This window comes from Emys orbicularis, chromosome 2 (assembly GCF_028017835.1).
Source record: "Emys orbicularis isolate rEmyOrb1 chromosome 2, rEmyOrb1.hap1, whole genome shotgun sequence".
NCBI classification, from domain to species: Eukaryota; Metazoa; Chordata; order Testudines; family Emydidae; genus Emys; species Emys orbicularis.
In genome coordinates this window covers 76,853,698-76,875,057 of record NC_088684.1, presented here as the reverse complement: position 1 = coordinate 76,875,057, position 21,360 = coordinate 76,853,698, and the positions used below count along the sequence as shown (strand labels likewise).

The window sequence follows — 21,360 nt, the reverse complement described above, 5'->3', positions numbered from 1 at the left end:
AGTGACATTAGTTGCTTAATCATGTTATAGCTCTTTTCAAAAATCTGTACTCACAATTCAGCCCTACCAACCAGTAATGATTTTTAATGTTTACACATGGAAGTGTTCCTGTATTGAGTGGCTTTGAGAATTGAATACACTATTCCTAATGAGGTATCACAGTTATATATAGAGATAGAGACTATTACCCACCTCCCTTTAGACTCTTTGATAAAATGCCTTCACAGACGCAGGCCAAAAGTCACACTGGTCTCTTTCTTCTATATTGCATTGTCATAAGTGGCCATTGCTAATTTAAGATAGAAAAGACTGTAGTATTTGTCCTCTTTCTGCATATGTTCAGAGTGCAAGGGAGAAATTCACAACATGCAAAAGTCAGCCATCTCTCACACACACACACACACACACACTCCTACCCCCATTAAAAACTGCAATGCAATGGTTTGCAAGAAGAAACCTGAGCTGTCATATGAAAAGCTCCAATTTATGAAGAGATCAGGCGTTTGTCAGCTGATAGATCTAAAATTCTAAAGAGGCTAAGAGAAAATACAGCCTTAACCATCTCCTAGTTTGTTTACATGACTACCACATTGCTGATGAGATATACTTTTTGTAGTGACATTGAATTAGATTTAGCAAAAGGCCAAAGTATGAGATTTGAATTAGTTATTGCAATTTAATGTAATGGGCTGGATACAGATAAGCCGTTTTTGCTCATGATTTCCTCTCCTATATTGAAAGAGGAGCTCTAAGAACTCAGCTAGAAGAACTCAGATGCTAGAAAGATGTTCTAGTTTCACTACAGCTTCTGTAAATACGTCTGTGTTATCTGATGTTACTTTGCAATTTCCCGATGTTATAGTCCTCAAATGAGCCCCCACACATGCCCCTGTGTGTCTCCTACAACAGTTTGCTACTAAAACTATAACTTTTACCCACCCTCCTCCAGTAAGAGAGCTTCAATGGACGAACAAAGACACACTGAGAATTGCACAGATATCATTTAACCAGTTCTATTTGCAGCAGTGTACACTAGCCATCCTGTTTCAGGGACACACAGGATGATGTGCCCATATATAGCATTCCTTGCAAATGTTGTTGTACCTATCCCTCAATGTCTTGCACAGTTTCATAATAGCTATTGTCTTAGACATATTTGCACCTGCTGAGATTTTTTTTTTTTGTGCATCAGTGATTCTTTGACTGGTTCTGTGATGCATGAAGGCACATGCAGGCACCTGCTATACCCTCACTACAGATGCCATGGTGGGGGGAAAAAAAGTCAACCTTCCCAGCAGTTGCCAGACAGACTCCAGGGCCCAGAACGTATGTCATTATTAAGATGATCACAAACACCTTTGGGTGGCAGTGCAAGATACCAAGATGAGTATTTCCTCCCTCTACTGCTCTCAGGCCTGTATGCCAACTTACAAATGGCTTGGTAGGTGAAAAAGTGCTCTCAGCTTCCAAAGCAGTCACTGGATTGTGAGAAGCATTGTTGGATTACAACTGGAAAGACAAATTGCACCACTGCAGCTGCTACACCAGCCCTTGCCATCAACACTAGACTTCCAAAAATACAGAGCAGCGTGAGGAGACAGAGCATGGTGCTTTGCATTTGTCTAAGCAAGGCTATCACAATGGAGGAGTATTAAATATTGAGTCAGATCCCAATATTAGAATAATTTGTGTAGCACAGGAGTTCCTTCACCAGGACAGGTTAAGCATGGACAACAGTCTAGTTTCTCCACACATTTATGTGGGCTCCCAAAGTTGTAGTGAGAAAATGTGTGTGTAAAATACGCAGGGCCATTTTTTTGCTTTTGAGTACACTAGAGTTGCCAACAGTCTAATCACGCAAACCCAAACACCCTTGCCCTGCCCCTTCTCCGAGGACCCCCCCCCAGTCACTCCCTTTCCTCCACCCTCACTCACTTTCACTGGGCTGAGGCAGGGGATTGGGATACAGGAGGGGGTTCCGACTTGGGGCAGGGGGTTTGGGGTACGGGCTCTGGGAGGAAGTTGGGATGTGGGAGGGGGTTCCAATTTGGGGCAGGGGGGTTGGGGTATGGGCTCTGGGAGGGAGTTTGGGTGCGGGAGGGGGTTCCGACTTGGGGCAGGGGGTTCAGACTCCAAGAGGGAGTTTGGCTGTGGGAGGGGGCTCAGGGCTGAGGTGCAGGGGGAGTTTGGAGTGCAGGCTCCAGGAGGAAGTCTGGGTGTGGGAGGGGGCTCAGGGCGGGAGATTGGGTGCAGGAGGGGGGGTTGGGGTGCAGGCTTCAGCCATGCGCTCTTACTTTGGGTGGCTCCAAGAAGTGGCGGCATGTCTGGCAGTGGCCTCTTGGCGGCTCTGCATGCTGCCCCTGCAGCTCCCATTGGCTGCGGTTCCCCATTCCTGGCCAACGGGAGCTGCGGAGTCGGCACTTGGGGTGGGGGCAGAACACAGAGACCCCCTGGCCATGCCTCATCTTAGGAGCCGCTGCCGGACATGACGCTGCTTCCGGGAGCGGTGGGGAGCCAGGGCAGATAGGGAGCCTGCCTTAGCCCCGCTGGACTTTTAGTGCCTGAAAGTCTCCCGGATTGGCTTCAGTAGTCTCCAGGAGATCGAGCCCGATTCCAGGAGACTCCCAGCCAATCCGGGAGGGTTGGCAACCCTAGATTATAGCAATGCAAATCCATCATCTAAAACAGAGTTGCACAACTGTGACCAAGAGCAGTATTTGGCCAACAGGAATTTAATACTCTGTGCAAAGTTGTTTAACTTCTGAAACATTTTAAGACATCTTTAACTTCCACATGATACATTCAGAACATTGGAAATACTTGTGGGGTGTCATGTTATTTATTTTTAGGATCTTTAATATAAGCAGCCAGGCTGCAAAGGTACTTCATAACAACTGTAGGTTCCTCACCACCATCAAGAGGGAAAGAATGTGACACTTACCCGTTCCCCAAACTAAGTTTTACAGCATTTTCTCCTGGTTTAGCTTTTCCAACATTAGCAGATGTGTACCTTTATAATACTGTTACATTTTAGTCTATTTTTTCCTAAACCTGAAAGGTCATAAGAATATTCTGGCAGTAAGAGGCTTTTTTAGCACTACACCACACACAAATTGGATGAGCAGCCAACTGCTGAGTGGGAGGCTCATTTACAAGGGCCATTTGTTTGCCATATGTCTTTTTTTCTAGAAGAAACGAATTCCAGTCTTTGCAGTTTTAACCATAAATACAGCTTAGCAAACAACTGTGTGTTGAAAAGCATATCACAAAACTTAAATCAAATCACAGTATTTAGAGTCCCGAAATAAACTGAGACTGTTACAGGTTAAAGATTATGGCCCTGATCCTGAAATTCTATCAGCATGAACAGAGCCTTATGCCTGGATGGGGTCCCACTGAAATAAGTGAGTTGCATAGGTACAGGGACCTGCTCACAGATATAAGCCCTGCTTCTGCAACCTGAAGTGTATCATTAAGCCTTCTTTTTATTTATTAGAGAGAGAGAGAGAGAGAGAGAGAGAGAGAGAGAGAGAGAGAGAGAGAGAGAGAGTGTATTTTCAGGCAGACACTGACAGATACTGGCCTAATACCAATCAGATGGTGTATGTTTATTATTTACACCCTGATACAAGACATTACCTCTCTTTAGTCCACCAGTTCTGAAGTCAAATTGTCTTTGTTCATTCTATTTTCATAGTTCTCTATAAATATAAAGCTCACATTTCTATAGCAACCTTCCTCCTGAAGGAAACCAAAGTGCTTTACAAAGAAATTTGATACCATGCAATAGGGATCACTTCACCACCAAACACCACAGCCACGTCTGGAGAAAGTTAGAGCTGTTTAATACCACACAGCAACCCTATTTCTCATCCTAAATGCTTCCGGTCATGGATCACTGGGCATGCCTATGCCCTGTACCCCTCTGCAGTCTCTTGTGAGTGCACCCTTCCTAGTGATGGAGGCCCTGAAGGAAGTTCCACAACTCTCCCACTCTTAGATTGGGTCCCTCGGCTTCAGCATCTGTTTCTCACAGTGGCTCCTTTTTCAGGGCCCATTTGGCTTGGGTCACTGCAGGAGTCTCTCTCTCGGGAGCTCCATACACAGTGACAGCTCAACCTTTTCAAAACACAATACTACTGTATTTAACAGTGAGCTGAACACTGTGGTTAAAGAAATGGGTTAAAACAAAAGAGACTGACCTGCATAAATCTCACCAAACTTCACTGCTTCCTCAGAAGTTTTCAGTAAGTTCCATTCAGCCTAGTCATCCCTACTTCTGTGCTGGGAGAGACAGCAAGCCCCTGCAGCACTCAGTGAGAGAGAGAGAGAGAGAGACACACACACACACAGACAGACAGACTCACTCTCCTCCAGATCTTTAACAACCACAGAGGTCAGGATTTATTTATTTACAGTTGATATGAAACACCTCCAGCAGCACTGAGTTCAGCTCTGATCCCCATCCCGCTCTGTGCTAGAGCATTGGTTCTGTTCTGACTCAGAGTGCCACCCACCAAAGCGCTATCAATATATATTGCAGTCCACTGTTTTCCTCAGAGGTCTCCCATCCAAACACTGGCCAGACCCTGCTTCCAGATGTAGTTCTAATGCATTTCACAGGTAAGGTGCTTCATTTAGTGGCACTGTGGCATTTATGTCTGGTGCTGCATATCCTTCTGCAGTATGCTCCTTGACCAAAGCCATGGGCAGCAAACTAGCAGAAGGTTTATGCAGGATGGGGGTGGGGAACACTACTCAAGAATACACAGTAGACTCTTCGTATAAGCACTTCTGCATGGGGGTGGGGAGGGAATGCAGGAAAGACATTTAAATGCACTAGAACCATAAAGTTTGGGATTTTAGCATTGCTCTCCATAAACAGTTTAATCTACGTTTTTTTGTTTGTTTGTTTTTTAAGTAGATTGTATTTTGAGCCTGTCAGACTTAACAAGTTTAAGAAACCACAGCATTTTTCCTACACAAGAGTATCATCCCTGATTTTCAGCAATCTAGTCCACTCTGTTAAAGATATTTGTACTTTTCAGGAGGTCATTCTTCTTTACCTCACCAAAATGAAGGTAAATCCCAAGGAAGTACGCTGCCAATTCTGTATTAATTATTATTTCATTCTCTAGTTTCTCATGAGAGATTAATAGATTTAATTTTGGCAGAGCTGACGCTAGTGACCAATTAAGATACAATGCAATGAGCTGTTCCACACAGTATGGGTTCTAAAATTGAAGGTTATTGACATGTCCAAGGAAAGGGATCTCATAGACTCATAGACTCATAGACTTTAAGGTCAGAAGGGACCAATATGGTCATCTAGTCTGACCTCCCGCATGATGCAGGCCACATAAGCTGACCCACCCACAACAGAATCTTCCAGCCTGCGACCCCTGCCCTATGCTGCGGAGGAAGGCGAAAAACCTCCAGGGCCTCTGCCAATCTACCCTGGAGGAAAATTCCTTCCCGACCCCAAATATGGCGATCAGCAGAACCCCGAGCATACAGGCAAGATTCTACAGCCGGACCCTCATTTTACCCGCGATGGCACGTTAATGCCTAATTGACTAAAATCACGTTATCCCTTCAAACCATTCCCTCCATAAACTTATCAAGCCTAATCTTGAAGCCAGAAAGGTCTTTCGCCCCCACCGTTTCCCTCGGAAGGCTGTTCCAAAATTTCACCCCTCTGACGGTTAGAAACCTTCTTCTAATTTCAAGCCTAAACTTCCCCACGGCCAGTTTATATCCATTCGTTCTCGTGTCCACATTACTACTGAGCTGAAATAATTCCTCTCCCTCCTTGGTATTAATCCCTTTGATATATTTAAAGAGAGCAATCATATCCCCCCTCAGCCTTCTTTTGGTTAGGCTAAACAAACCGAGCTCCTCGAGTCTCCTTTCATAGGAAAGGTTTTCCATTCCTCGGATCATCCTAGTGGCCCTTCTCTGTACCCGTTCCAGTTTGAGTTCATCCTTTTTAAACATAGGAGACCAGAACTGCACACAGTACTCCAAATGAGGTCTCACCAGCGCCTTGTATAATGGAAGCAGCACCTCCCTGTCCCTACTAGAAATACCTCGCCTAACGCATCCCAAAATCGCATTAGCTTTTTTCACAGCCACGTCACATTGCCGACTCATAGTCATCCTGCGATCAACCAGGACTCCGAGGTCCTTCTCCTCCTCCGTCACTTCCAACCTATGCGTCCCTAACTTATAACTAAAATTCTTATTAGTCATCCCTAAATGCATCACCTTACACTTCTCACTATTAAATCTCATCCTATTATTGCTACTCCAATTTACAAGGTCATCCAAGTCTCCCTGCAGAATATCCCGATCCTTCTCCGAATTGGCAATACCTCCCAACTTTGTGTCATCCGCAAATTTTATCAGCCCACTCCTACATTCGGTTCCGAGGTCAGTAACGAATAGATTGAATAAAATCGGACCCAAAACCGAACCTTGAGGAACCCCACTGGTGACCTCCGTCCAACCCGACAGTTCACCTTTCAGTACTACCCGCTGCAGTCTCCCCTTTAACCAGTTCTTAATCCACCTCTGGAATTTCATATCGATCCCCATCTTTTCCAATTTAACCAATAATTCCTCGTGCGGCACAGTATCAAACGCTTTACTAAAATCGAGGTAAATTAGATCCACCGCATTTCCTTTATCTAAAAAATCTGTTACTTTCTCAAAGAAGGAGATCAAGTTGGTTTGGCACGATCTGCCTTTCGTAAACCCATGTTGTAATTTGTCCCAACTGCCATTCACCTCAAGGTCCTTAACTACTTTTTCCTTCAAAATTTTTTCCAAGACCTTGCATACTACAGAAGTTAAACTAACAGGCCTGTAGTTACCCGGGTCACTTTTTTCCCCCTTCTTAAAAATAGGAACCACATTAGCTATTTTCCAGTCCATTGGTACCACCCCCGAGTTTACAGATTTATTAAAAATTATCGCCAAGGGGCTTGCAATTTCTTGCGCCAGCTCCTTCAATATTCTAGGATGGAGATCATCCGGTCCGCCCGATTTAGTCCCATTTAGCTGGTCAAGTTTGGCTTCCACCTCTGATACTGTAATTGCAATCGCCCCTCCTTTATTCCCCTCTGTCCCGCTCCCTCTATTCCTAAGCCCTTCATTAGCCTTATTAAACACCAACGCAAAATATTCATTTAGATATTGTGCCATGCCTAGATTATCCTTAATCTCCACTCCATTTACATGCTTCAGCGGTCCCACTTCCTCTTTCTTTGTTTTCTTCCTATTTATATGGCTATAAAACCTCTTACTATTGGATTTAATTCCCCTCGCGAGGTCCAACTCTACACGGCTTTTGGCCTTTCTCACCGCATCCCTACATGCTCTGACCTCAATAAGGTAGGTTTCCTTGCCTATCTGTCCCCTCTTCCATTCTTTGTACGCTTTCTGTTTTTTCTTAATCGCCCCTTTGAGACGCCCGCTCATCCAGCTAGGTCTAATTCTCCTGCCTACTAACCGTTTCCCCTTTCTCGGGATACAGGCCTCGGACAGCTCGTGCAACTTCAGCTTGAAATAATCCCAGGCCTCATCTGCCTTTAGCTCTCTAAGTATGTTAGCCCAATCCACTTCCCTAAGTAGTTGCCTTAATTTATTAAAGTTGGCCTTTTTGAAATCGTAAACCTTAGTCACAGTTTTATTTCTGTTAATCCTTCCATTTAGTTTAAACCGAATTAGCTCATGGTCACTCGAGCCAAGGTTGTCCCCTACTACCATTTCCTCAACTAGGTCCTCACTACTCACCAGCACCAAATCTAAAATGGCATCCCCCCTCGTCGGTTCAGCTACTACTTGATGAAGGAATTCATCTGCTAGCACGTCTAGGAACATCTGAGCCCTATTATTGTTACTAGCATTTGTTCCCCAATCTATGTCCGGGAAGTTAAAGTCCCCCATGATTACACAGCTCTTATTAGTTTTTACTTCCTTAAAAACATTAAATAGTTCCCTGTCCGCATCCAGGCTAGATCCCGGCGGTCTATAGCACACCCCAAGCAGTATCTCAGGGGAGGCTCTAGTAGTTCTTTTACCCAGTGTAATCATTGCCCAGACAGACTCCGTCTTATCCATTCCATCACTTATTATTTCTTTACATTTTAGCTCATTATTCACACAGTGCCACACCCCCACCTTTACCTTTTTTCCGGTCATTCCTAAACAGCACATACCCTTCCATACCTGTACTCCAGTCATGACTACAGTTCCACCATGTTTCGGTTATTCCTATGATATCAGGTTTCATTTCTTGGACCAGGAGCTCCAATTCCTCCATTTTGTTACCTAGGCTTCTCGCATTGGTGTATAAACATCTTACCGTATGCTGTCTATCCTTTCTCCCATTAGTTATGCACTTTGGTACGGACCCCGTAGTGTCCATCTGCCCTCTCCCTCTAATCTCCAATTCCCTACCCCTATCTATATCTGTGCTTATCTCTTTGCCCTCTTTTTCAGTGTTGGAATCTGGCGTGGAGATTAATTGGACATCTCCCAACAGTCTCCCCCAAGTTCCTAGTTTAAAGCCCTTTTGAGGAGATGAGCCAGCCTCCCTCCCAGAAGTCTATTCCCTTCCCTACTCAGGTGAAGTCCATCCCGCGAGAACAGCTGTCTGTCCCCAAAAGCCTCCCAGTGGCCATACATCCCAAAGCCCTCCTTATAGCACCACTCCCTCAGCCAGCTATTTATCCTTACAATTCTGTCTGCCCTTTGCTGTCCTTCTCTAGGAACAGGCAGAATCCCACTGAAGATAATCTGAGCCTCAACTTCCTTAAGCGTCTTCCCCAGCCTGGCATAATCTCCCTTGATTCTCTCTAGCGAGAACCTAGCCGTGTCATTCGTTCCTACGTGAAGGACGATCAAGGGGTTCTTACCTGCTCCTTTTAGGATCCTTTTCAACCGCAGGTCCACATCCCGTATCTTAGCGCCCGGCAGACAGCACACCCTTCTGTTTTCTGGGTCCGCCCTGGTCACAGGCCTGTCTAACCTCCTCAGTAAGGAGTCCCCAATCACATAAACCTGCCTTTGCCTAGGGGCAGCGCAATCTACCAATCTATCCCCTGTTCCCTGCAGCCGTAACTCCTGCCTGTCTCCATTTTCCCTTATAGTCCCCCTATTGCCATCCTGTATCCGCCCGGGGCCGAGTATTGATGCTGTCTCCATCAACTCCTCCCCCCTGTCTATTGGGCTAGCTGCCCTTCTTTTCTTCCTCTGCCTCCCACCATCAGTTACCACCTGCTGCGTCCCCTCCTCGTTAGCCAAACACCCAAACCTGTTCCTGAGTTCTATTTCCCACTCACTAGCCCTCCTTTTCCTTGGCCTGCTTCTCACGGTCACATGCTTCCACTGCTCTTGTTCTCCCCCCGACATTCCCCCCTCACAGACCATAGCCCCCGCTTCCACCTGCACCCCCGAGCATTCCCCTTCAGTCACCCCTTGCCTTTGCTCCATTAGCTGCTCAAACCCCCTTCTAAACTCTACCAGGGTCTCTATCTGCATCTCCAACCCACGAACCTTTTCCTCTAACAGGGCAAGTAGGCGGCATTTCATACAGACATACCTCTGATCAGGTGCACCTGCTAGGACTATATACATACCGCAGCTGCTACATGCTTTCATCTGCATTGTGTCCCCTGCTGCCTGGCTCATGGCTGCTATGGTCTCTGCCTGCGGCCTCTGAGGGAACAAAGCACACTGACCACCGCGCCCTCCTGCCTCCCCTTCCACCTCCCCCTGTAAACTCCCACTTAAACTCCCCTGTTAGCCGACTGCTGCTCGCTGCTTGGCTGGGAGGCCTCTTTTATAGGTCCCCTAATCAGCCAAGCTCCGCCCCCTAATCAGGGCTCGGGGCTCAGCACACTGCCCCTACAGGCCTCTACACATACATGCACTACAAAGACAGACGCAAATACAGATACCTTCTCCTCCAATGAGACTCACTCCCACTTAAACTCCCCTGTTAGCCGCCCTGTTTGCCGACCGCTGCTAGCTGTCTCTTTCTTCAAGGCTACATGGGAGGGACATCCCAAAATATTTTTCTCTTTTAACCGTGGGTGAGTGTCATAGCGTCGTGACCTTTGAACCACTGACATGAGGAATATTGAAGGGGACCATTGTCACGACTCCCCTTCCCAAAATGTAACTTACTCAGTGGTTTAGTTTTAAATTTCTTCCTTATCCTCTGAAGTCCATCAATCATCCAAAACAGAGCCTCTGTTAAAGTCTTAGCTTGTCTGCCAGGTGGCCCACCAACCAAGCTTGCCTGGGAGTCTGCATGTGACAAACCCAGGCATGCTGCATTTTCCCTTCACGCTACCTGCTCTGCCCTTGGGATCAAAAAAAGAGTGTTTTACAGTTTACCCAATAACAGGAGCAGTATTCTTGTACATAATAAAAAAGCTGAGTGGAGGGGGGGGGGGGGAAACAGTGCAGAAAAAGTGTGTATTTTCAGCTTGAACCAAAATAATGCTGTAGGCTTTGATAGTGTTTCTTCAGAGCCTAGGTCCTATAGAATAAAGCTAAATCCTCAGAGTTCATGGCATACCCCAACCTTCCATTGCCACCTGTTCTACTCTTAGGCTATGTCTACACTACACACCTTTTAGCGACACAGCTATGCGGCTACAGCCGTGATGCTAAAAAGTGCGCAGTGTAGCTGCTGTTTGTTGGCAGGAGAGAGCTCTCCCACCGACAAAAAACTTCCACCCTCAACAAGTGGCGGAGCATGCCTGCCCACAAAACGCTGTTCACACCGGCACTTTTCATTGGCAAAACTTTTGTTATTTGGGGGTATTTTTTTCACACCCTGAACGACAAAAGTTTTGCCGATGAGGTTCCAGTGTAGACAAAGCCTTAGCCTTACATTGTCCTGAAGTTCAGACAGAAGTATAGCTAGCCTTTTTACTAACATGAGCAGTGCTCACATACTTATCTAACTCTAGGATAATCCATGTTAATTGAGAAAAACTATACACACCACACTATAGCTTAAGGCAGGGGTGGGCAAACTATGGCCTGCGGGCCACATCCGGCCCGCGGGACCCTCCAGCCCGGCCCCCGAGCTCCTGGCCCAGGAGGCTACCCCCGGCCCCTCCCCTGCTGTTCCCCCACCCCCGCAGCCTCAGCTCACTCGCTCCACCGCCAGCGAAATTCTCTGGGTGGCGGGACAGCGAGCTCCTGGGGCAGCGCAGCTGCAGAGCCAGGCCTGACCCGGTGCTCTGTGCTGCGCGGTGGCGGTAGCTTGGCTGTAGCGCCGCCAGCCACCAGTGCTCCAGGCAGCGCGGTAAGGGGGCACGGAGCGGGGGGGGGGGGAATGGATAGAGGGCAGGGGAGTTTGGGGTGATGGTCGGGGGCGGAGGTGTGGATAGGGGGCAGGGTGAGGGGGCAGGGGTTCCAGGGGGGCAATCAGGAAGGAGGGGGGTTGGATGGGGCAGCAGGGGGCGGTCAGGGGACAGGGAGCGTGGGTATGTGGATGGGGCAAATGTCCCGGGGGGGGGGCATCAGGGAACAGGGGGGGATTGGATGGGGCAAATGTCCCGGGGGGGGGGCAGATAGGAGGTGGGGGCCGGGCCACGACCCCCTCCCCTAACCTGCCCTCCATACAAATTTACAAAACCCGATGCGGCCCTCAGGCCAAAAAGTTTTCCCACCCCTGGCTTAAGGATACTTTAAAAAAAAAAAAAAAAAAAAAAAAAGTAAGCACAAACCTGCTCACACTTTAAGGAAGTATCTCCCCCTACAAAATTACAGTCCTGGATCACTAGCTAAAACATAAACTCTACTTGAAACTCCCCACATAACCAACAAATTTATATTTGGCTTAGTAGTGTGTTTTCATTTTGCTACTGGCACTGCTTTATACAGCAGTTCAATCATAGCTTAAGAAACCTGTGATGTCAGTTTCTTTAATAGGATACACAGTTGTGACTGCTTTGGTTCCCAGGCATAAAGACTTCTGGTTTCCAGGGGGAAGAATGAAGTATTCCTACCAGACTTCCCATCAGCAGTTCAAGCAGCACGCACTGACTCCGAGAAGAAACTTTTGGATGCCTGAGCAGACATTTACAAGTTCACATCATCCTGTGCTATAGGCTTCCTGCTTTCCTCCAAACTCCATCCCCAAAAGTCTTCCTGTAGACTTCTATCCAGTGTGCTGTACTTTAAGCAACAAAAATAATATTCATTGTTTTTGCACTACACCTCTACCCCGATATAACACAACCCAATATAACACGAATTCGGATAGAACGTGGTAAAGCAGTGCTGGGGGGGGAGGGGCGAAGAGTGCGCACTCCAGTGGATCAAAGCAAGTTAGATATAATTCGGTTTCGCCTATAAACGCGGTAAGTTTTTTTGGCTCCCGAGGACAGCGTTATATGGGGGTAGACGTGTATTTACTTGCCATTTTAGTTTAGTTAAAACAGCTCCTTCTCTAATTTTGGGAAGTTAATCAATGCAAGTCCGAAATGTGGGTTTTACATACTATTTCCTACATCTGTGATAGGAAACCTATACCACTTTTTTCAAAAGTAGATTTGGACCTAGAGGAGACCAAAATCCATGAAAGGGAGTGAAGACATGAATGTGAAAGGGAGGAAAAATGCACAAAAAGAGTGGGGAGGGTAGAAGACGAAAGAAGGAAGGTGCAAAAGAATCCACATAATGAAGCAGTCACCCCCAAAACAATCATTTAAATATTTGTACTTGCAAGAATTCTGCAATTTCTGTTCTATAGTATGGATCTAGCAAAATAAGGATTACATGATCCTGTATTTGAACTCTACCAGTTACTACATCATTCTTTGCAAGAGCTTCATTTGCAGCAGTATTTGCTTTCTTTCCTACCCCCATAAACACACAGTGTCGTCAGCTATGAATAGTTCACCTAGACCTTCATTACCAATATGCATCTTCAGTCCATAACATTTGTCTGTAAGGAAAGAAGACACAGCAAGATTTTTTAACAGAGGAACAGGTTGTCTGCCTACTACAAAAGGAGACTGTGGATTCTTGTTTTGCAGAGAAAGTGATACCTACTATTTTTTGCCAGCTTCACCAAAACCAGTAAACACGCCCTTTGGCTTGCTTCCCATTCCTCTCTAACCCTTCCCCCAGCCTCTTGGCTGCTATTCTACCCTTTCCTTGACCATTATTTTTAAATTGTCATCCTCAATTTATACCTTGCTGTTCCTTCCTAAGCAGCAGCAGAGTGAAACTGAACCAAATTTTTATCAGTTTTATTGCTGCCCAAAGGAATCTGAAAAAATCCCAATGAAGACTGACAAGACCCTGGTAAGCTTTCATCCAGCTGCAAGTTCGCAAAGCTAAAGCAACAGCAGAGGCGCAGAGCTGCCTGAAGAATCAGGAGGAAGATGCTGTATTGGACACAAACTCCATGTTCGGCCAGTTATCTTCTCCAATTAGAAAGGCTAGAAATTTAGTTGCGTCTCTTCCCATCTGCCCCAAATGAAAATTTAGATTTTGGAGGAGCTGAAGGCTTTCATTAGGACATATAATCTGCTTTCCATAGAGGCCTATTTTTAAAATCCAGCTGGGAATCCCAGCTTTCAAACAGAAAAATTAATTAATCTCTGATTTTAATATGAGGTATTAAGGCTACAATCATGCTAGATACCTATCCGATCAGTCTATTAAAAAGATGTGGGTACAGGACACTTGTTCCCAAGAGAAGATACAAGAATGCTGCTGGCTGCAGTCTGCTGAAGGACAGGGAAAGAGAGAACCCCAAAGAGCATCAAGAAAAGATAAGTCTCAGGTTACAGAAATATTTAAATAAGGGCCAACCACTACTAAGAAAAATGTATTGATTCTTCAATTACACAAACAACTAAAAAAACCCACCCCAAATCTGTACCTTCTTTACTTTTACTTTGTTTCTGGAAAGGAACGGATAAATGATTTTCATGGACCTTTATGCAACTAACCAAATATTTGAGATAAAAAACCAAAAGAGCGCTCTTATAATTGGATGTTTCTCTAACAGTTATGTATGACCACATGTCAGTGACGGTACTTTTATCAGCACTAATTGCAAGAAAGACATTAGCAACTGGATGTCTTCAAAATGGCACTAAAACCAACAGGGATCAACATCGCAGGTAGCCTTCCATACAACAGCATTGGCTACTGGGCCATCAGATGCATAAGTGTCTTTTGGAAGTGGCACACATTTACTTATATGAAGTGTACAAAAAAAAGTATTACAAATGCTGCATTTAGGCACTGTTCTTTCTGAAAGTTACGCAGCCTTTTAGGGCACGTTAGCCCCAAGAGAGCCATGTGCTATTTGGGTGTCAGGCTACACTATCTCAGGCAGGGTACAAAGTAAATTAAGAAGCAAAACATCCTGCTTCATGGCAGGGAGTGGTACAGCTGCATGTAGGGAAGAACTCATGTGAATAAACTCCCCACCCAATAACAATGCTACTCCCTGTTCTAGGTCTCATCCTCTTTTCTTGGAACCTCTCAAGGAGGATTCATTATGACCTAGGGCTGTACAGTTGAACTGGCAGAAAGTAAAATGTTTGGTATCAGAGGAAGCCAAATATACACGACCTGCTCTTCTTTCCAATTGTACAGATAACTAGACACTAGAGGCCCCTGCCATTTACTGAATATTTGGGACATGGGGGAGGGGGTGCTTCCCTCAACTGTGGATTCAGAGTGGGAAGCTTAAGCGAAGAGTTGTCCCGGGGAGGTCCCCTTTTGAATGGCTGAATTTTGGCAGTGAAGACCTTCAGACTGTCAGCCAAGGAAGAACCCAGTGTCCCCTCCTTTCTCTACAGGCATCTGGGAGACACTGAACATACTTAGTATGTAGTGGAGATCTAGTAGGATTGGCATAGTGCTGAGGGGCGGATAAGGTCACAGCTCTATTCCAAGCTCCTTGTGACCTTGGACAAGCCACAGCCTTAGTATGGCCATTTAATAATTCTCTTTGTCAAATGTTTTAAGAAAGTAGCTAGACTGGTATGTAAGTGCCACGGTATGAAGACATGTGCCTTCCTTATAATTCCCAAGGATCCAGTTGCCATACAGCGTACGGCAGAAGGGCTGTCCAAATCACAAATCTGAGTCCAAGAGTCAAGAGAACCTTTAGAAATAGGAGCAGCATCCAAAGCCCCAGATCACAGGAGTCTTAGGGTCTGTCTACACTGCATTTTAAAAATCACAGCAGCAAGACTCAGGCTTGTGCTAGGACGCTAAAAACAGCTGTGTAGACATTCGGGCTCAGACAGGAGCTTAGGATCTGAAACCCACAAGAGCCAGAGCCCAAACAACTACATAGCGGTTTTTAGCGCCATAGGGCAAGCCCCACAAGCCTGAGTCTGTAGATCAGTGGTCCCCAAACTTTTGAGGGTCTCACACACACCCTTACCCCATCCGCGCTCTGTCCCCTCCCCCCGCCCCCGAGAGCTGGGGCCTCTACTGCGGGGGAAGGGGTGGGAGTGATATGGACAGGGGGAAGGGGGAAGAGGCTGGTGCTGCAACTGGGGGTGAGAGTGAGCCACGCCGAGGCTCGAGACAGGGCCAGGTGTGGGGCCGGATGAGAGGGACGCAGCTAGGGGCGGGGCCCAAGCAGAGCTGGGGGAGGAGAGGGGCTGGGTGGAGCTCCCTCTCCACCCCCTGTGGGGGCTGGTCCCAGCCCTGCTGCGCCCTCCTCCCCCGGAGTTCCTCCACACACCACTAGACCCAGGCTCTGAGATTTGCAGCCATGGGTTTTAAAAACACAGTGTAGACGTATCCTTGGAGCTCTCCAGCTTCACAACTGAAGAGGCACGTTCACTTATGAGAGAGCCTTTAGCCAGTATCATCCTCCTCATTAGCAGGAAACAAATGAGCAACACAAGCCTATGACGCATTCGGCCATGATTAACAAGTCTAACAAGTATTAACAAGCTTTAGAGCTACCATACAATAACATCCTACTAAACCAGCAAAGAGATCTCTGACTTATTCATCCCAGCTGCCTCACCTGTCAAAGGCTCACATGACACAGTTTTAAATTTTTCAATCAGTGCTTTGTTTAAAAAAAAGAGACTCTGATAGCTATCAAAACACGTAGGTAAGCAACAGGACAGGGCATGTGTTATTATAGCGCAATAATTGCACACCTCCACTATGCTGTGAGGCATGAGGTCAAAGGCAGAATGCTTACAACACCCAAAATACATGACAGTGTAACACACCCTGGAATGTGATGTTCTTTTATTTTAAAAAATTAGAAAGTGTTTTCTTCTTTACTAGTTACATCATAGCTGCCAACTGTGTGTTCATATACGGAAGGAGGTATCCCCCCAAGCAATGAGAGAAAATTTTTAAAAAGTTTAGTTTCTAAAACATGTTGCTTTACATCCCTCTTCAGAGGAGTATTCTTGCTCTGAGGAAGCTTATCAAACATGGCAGTCAGAAGAACAAATGAGGCAAGCAAGCTGCCACCTAGGTACAGCAGAATTAAGACCCTATATTACATTTTATATATAACTTTTTTAAAATCCTACAGTTCCTGTTCTGCAAGGTTGAATGAGGAAGTCACAGCAAAGGGGTGGGGGCAGAGATATTATTGGTTAAATGACCCTCCAGTTGCATCAAACTTGTTTATCTTCAATATAAGTTTCTCTTCCCTGCCTTGCTCTTTCCCCCCCAGCTTTTCTTCCTTTATAAGAATGGCCATACTGGGTGAGATCAATGGTCTATCTAGCACAGTATTCTGTCATCTGACAGTGGCCAGTACCAGATGCTTCAGAGGGAATAAACAGAACAGGTCAATTTACTGAGTGATCCAATACCCGTCATCCAGTCCCAGCTTCCAGCAGTCAGTTAGGAACACCCAGAGGATGGGGTTGCATCCCTGACCATCTTAACTAATAGCCATTGATGGACTTTTCTAATTCTTTTTTAAACCCAATTATACTTTTGGCTTTCACAACACCCCCTGGCAACGAGTTCCACAGGTTGACTGCGTTTGTTGTGTGAAGAAATACTTCCTTATGTTTGTTTCAAACCTGCTGTCTATTAATGTCATTAGGTGGGTGTACCTAGTTCTTGTGTTATGTGAAGGGGTAAATAACACTTCCTTATTAGTTTTCTCCACACCCTTCATGTATTATATTGTATTATACTTACCCACACCCTCTTTGTTGTTCTGTAAAGTTTTGTTTTGTTAGTTTAAAAAAAAAAAAAAAAAAAAAAACCAACCCAATGGCTCTGTCAGTTTTTAGAATTATTGAAGTCCTTGCTCCACATGTAATGCCTGCAGAATGACAAGTCTAAGTAATGTGTCCACTTCTAGGGACTTTCAAAGAAAGGACATACAGGTGTAATGAACTATGATCACACACAGACACATTATGGTCACCAGCAATGACTGAACCTGGGATCCTCAGCATCAAAAAGCCTCTACTTCTTGAGCAAAAAGAAACCTAAAGGAGTTCCAAGATATTAGAAGCCTGAATAGCCAGTGCAGTGACACATGAGCACATGCAGCGACACATGAGCACATGCAGCAGCCAGTGTATTACATACTCCTTTTCAAGCCTATGTAAAGTGCCGGAGTGTAGCACACTGGGGTCAAATCACACTGAGGATCAAAGTGTCTGTTTATGGAGCCGCCATTCATTATACAAGAAAATTCACCTTTCCGACTGACTCCAAGGGGACTACCACAGATGGGGATGAGGGAGACAATCAATGTTGATAAGAAGCAGTATACTGCTGTCTGATTCTGCATGCTTTCCATTTCCAGAGTCCCTTTTGTTTAAAAGGAAAGTGTAATCACTGAAGTCCCTCAGTCCTATGCCCCAAGATAAGAGATGACAGGTTCCCCCCACCCCCCCCGACAGACTACTTTTTACTCATATCCGGAAAGCTATAGACCATTGCCTGAGCTGATGTTATTAATTTTTCCAACCTGGTTCATGCATAATTCACACAATCAGCTGAAGATGCTACAGAGACAGATGTCCATTTGTTCAGTGTGTGCATCTAGGACTAGGTGTATTTTAAACATTTATAAAGCTATTTTACAACAGGGTGCCTCCTTGATAGGTTTCATTTATGAAATAAGACGGTGGGTACCAATTACCCTGGGAAAGGACAGACACACTAGACAGCAAATTAACACCAATACCAAGTAACGTAATGTCTTTAAACTCTCATGAAGCCAGATTCTATCCATACACATTAAGATAGGACTCACAATGAAAATGTTAATTTTGACCCACCCTTCATTTAACATGCATGTGAAGACTTATCTTTTGTTTTAGGAGCCAGATCACATTAGCCATTTTGTTTTAATTATATGAAAATTGAACTAGACGCTACATTAACTTTAGCTTTTACTCTAAAGGGAAGCAGACTGGAAACAGTATTCAAAAGGGAACACTCACAGACTTACAGCTGTGTCATACTTAACTGTTCCTATACAACAAGAATCTTGCCACCATCAATAGTAGAATTTTTACACTGAAGCAGTGGAGAAAACCCTGGAAGCGATGGTCAACAGGACAGTAGAGTTAAGCCCAGGATTCATCATTCAATAATTCATTTCCATCCTGCTAAAAAAAGCTTTGGGTGAAATAAATATTAATATTTAACTTTCTAAACAGTGTTTGTACCTCATTTTGAGGGGTAGCAAAAATAATGCTTGCTCAATACTAGCAGTTATGTATACGAATGATAGTCTCGTGGTAATTAAACCTATAATCCAGGATAATAAAATTAGTTTCAACTTCTCCTTCTCGTTCACTAGTTGCACTCAGAAATCATGATGGAAGCTACTTTACTATAAATGTTGACAGAAAAAGCAACTCTATCCTTAGAAAATAAATAAATAAAGATTGCTATTATAACAGCCACAGGAACTCAATAGGTCTTGTAGAAAATACCAATATCAAAATGCTAGTGTGGTGTTCACACTGCATGTTCCCAATTCATAGGAGCTTAAAGTTACAGCATTCATTAAAAGAACAGTAGTCAGCAAAGCATTAGATGGCCAAGATTTATAGAGATACAACATTTAGCATCACATGATAACAAAAAGCACCAACAGACATTTTAAATCCTTCAGAGGCTAGCTCTAGAGTGGCCATTAAGACAACTCTAAATGGTGTAAATCCACACCAAACAACCTGCCAAGTGATGGGCATTTTTACAAATACAAATCAGAATTTTTGATATAAATTGGCTAGTAGCTAAATATACCTCCAGTACACATCAATACCAACTACAGCTGAAGACCATACCCTTTAGTAACACTTGGATCAGGGCTGGCAGTTGAGTGCGTTAATGTGGAGAAGCTGCCATTAAATCTACGTAAACGCACCATCCAAACAGTAGATTACGAAAACTTCTCTGAGAAAAGGCTACACACACTTACACAAGCTCTTCTTTCCCAGTACATCATCACCTGTAACACTGCATGTTTTCAAAATAATTTCTAACTAATGTCTGAAGCTATTCCAGGACAGTGTCAGAACCCAGTAAGTGTGTATGTTCACCTCATATAGAGTAAGCTCTGAAATTCTTCATTAGTTAAGGTAAAATTCAGAAGTTGATATTTAGTTTTTGATCAGAACTTTTCTATACCCACAGAAGGCATTTTAATGTTTAGCTTACAATATAATGAATTACACTTAAGTAGGAGGGAAAGTTGGTTTTACTTTTCTAGTAAATGTTTTATTTTTCCTGTGATGGTTTCTTTACTGGTAGCAAAGTGTATTATGCATATTAAACACACATTTTTTGTTGGTATTAGCCACATCCTATACTGATAGAATCCTTATGCAAAACTAGACTTCTGTGGGATCTTGGGAGTATAGCCTAATTATTTCAGATTTTTAATCTCAGACACATCTATGTAAATCATAGAATAGAATCATAGAATATCAGGGTTGGAAGGGACCTCAGGAGGTCATCTAGTCCACCCCCTGCTCAAAGCAGGACCAATCCCCAGAGAGATTTTTACCCCAGTTCCCTAAATGGCCCCCTCAAGGATTGAACTCTCAACCGTGGGTTTAGCAAGCCAATGCTCAAACCACTGAGCTATCCCTCCCCCAGTAAATCTGGAGTTACTACATAGGGTGGAGTGACTCTGGATTCATACCAGTGTAACAGATTAGGATCTAACCCTAATCTCAAATTCAGAATTAATGAAACCAGTATTTCAAGGAAAAACAGGAAATAAGTTAACTACTGCAAAAAGACATCACTAGTAACAATCATGCATCAATAACCCCCTTGAAATGTGCCAATAATTAGTTTAATTTTATGTTCCCCATCTTCCAAGAGTACACTGAAGATTCTAAAAGACACCATTCAGTATGTAGAAAGCTAAGTGTTTATTTGACCAAAGCATTACAGCTCAAGCAGTGCGGGGGTCTTTGAGATTGCTGCTACTATGCATAAACTAAAAACTGTTTATACTAAACAAGTTTAATGCCACACATGTTATGATACACTGATGTGCCTTCACACTGAAGAATAGAAATGTAGCTTTTTAAATTAAGTTTCCAAACTCCAAGGAGAAATAGAAATGGGGAAAAAAACTAGCGTAAGTCCCATCATTGAAATATAGCATATCACTGCTGCAAGTCTTTCATATTCAAAACTTTTTGCTTTAATGCCAGCGAGCTCTTCCACACTAAGTATACTTTTATTACATTAGTTATGTATTAGAACGAACCAAAACGACAGTGTTAACAAAAGGACAGTAATCTAGTCAACACAATATAGGAAAGAAAAGGAAAATGTGGTTCCAATTTTGTTTTACATTTTATTAGTGTTTATAACTCAAGTTGTCCATTCCACTTCCCATCCTCCCCCCACCCCAGTTTTTCCCCCACAGAGAGAAGTTTATATATCTTCCTATGGTAGATTTTATTTAAATGCTAAACATGTTTATCCGGTCCAATTTGGGGGGGAGGGGGGGGAAATACAGCAAATTCTTAGGTGATACAAAATAGTACTAAAGCAGTTTTTGCCACAAAGAAAATAACTTGGAAGTGATATTAATTAATTATACCACATTTATGTGTAACAATAAAAAAAAGCATACTTTGTGCAGTCTTTAGCAGGAAGGTATTGCAGTTGAGTTAGTATTATGCTATGATTTTATATCACTCTCTGGCTCTTACTGTGGTACTATTGTAAACCCCTACCATGAAAATATGCAGCTAAATGTAAAATTTATTCCATCTCTGTCCTATTTCACTGGAGCTACTACTAAAAAGTACTCAAAAATACTATGAAATATTGTTAATGAGTTCATATGAAAACTACTGGCAGCTAATTATA

The 21,360-nt window shown here is 44.2% G+C and overlaps 1 protein-coding gene across 2 annotated transcripts in view; it reads right to left on the bottom strand.

Annotated features, from left to right (window-relative positions):
- The window catches only part of GAREM1 (GRB2 associated regulator of MAPK1 subtype 1), a 141,537-nt gene that overhangs the window by 89,337 nt on the left and 30,840 nt on the right, over positions 1–21,360 (bottom strand). The gene's annotated exons all lie outside the window — the stretch shown is intronic.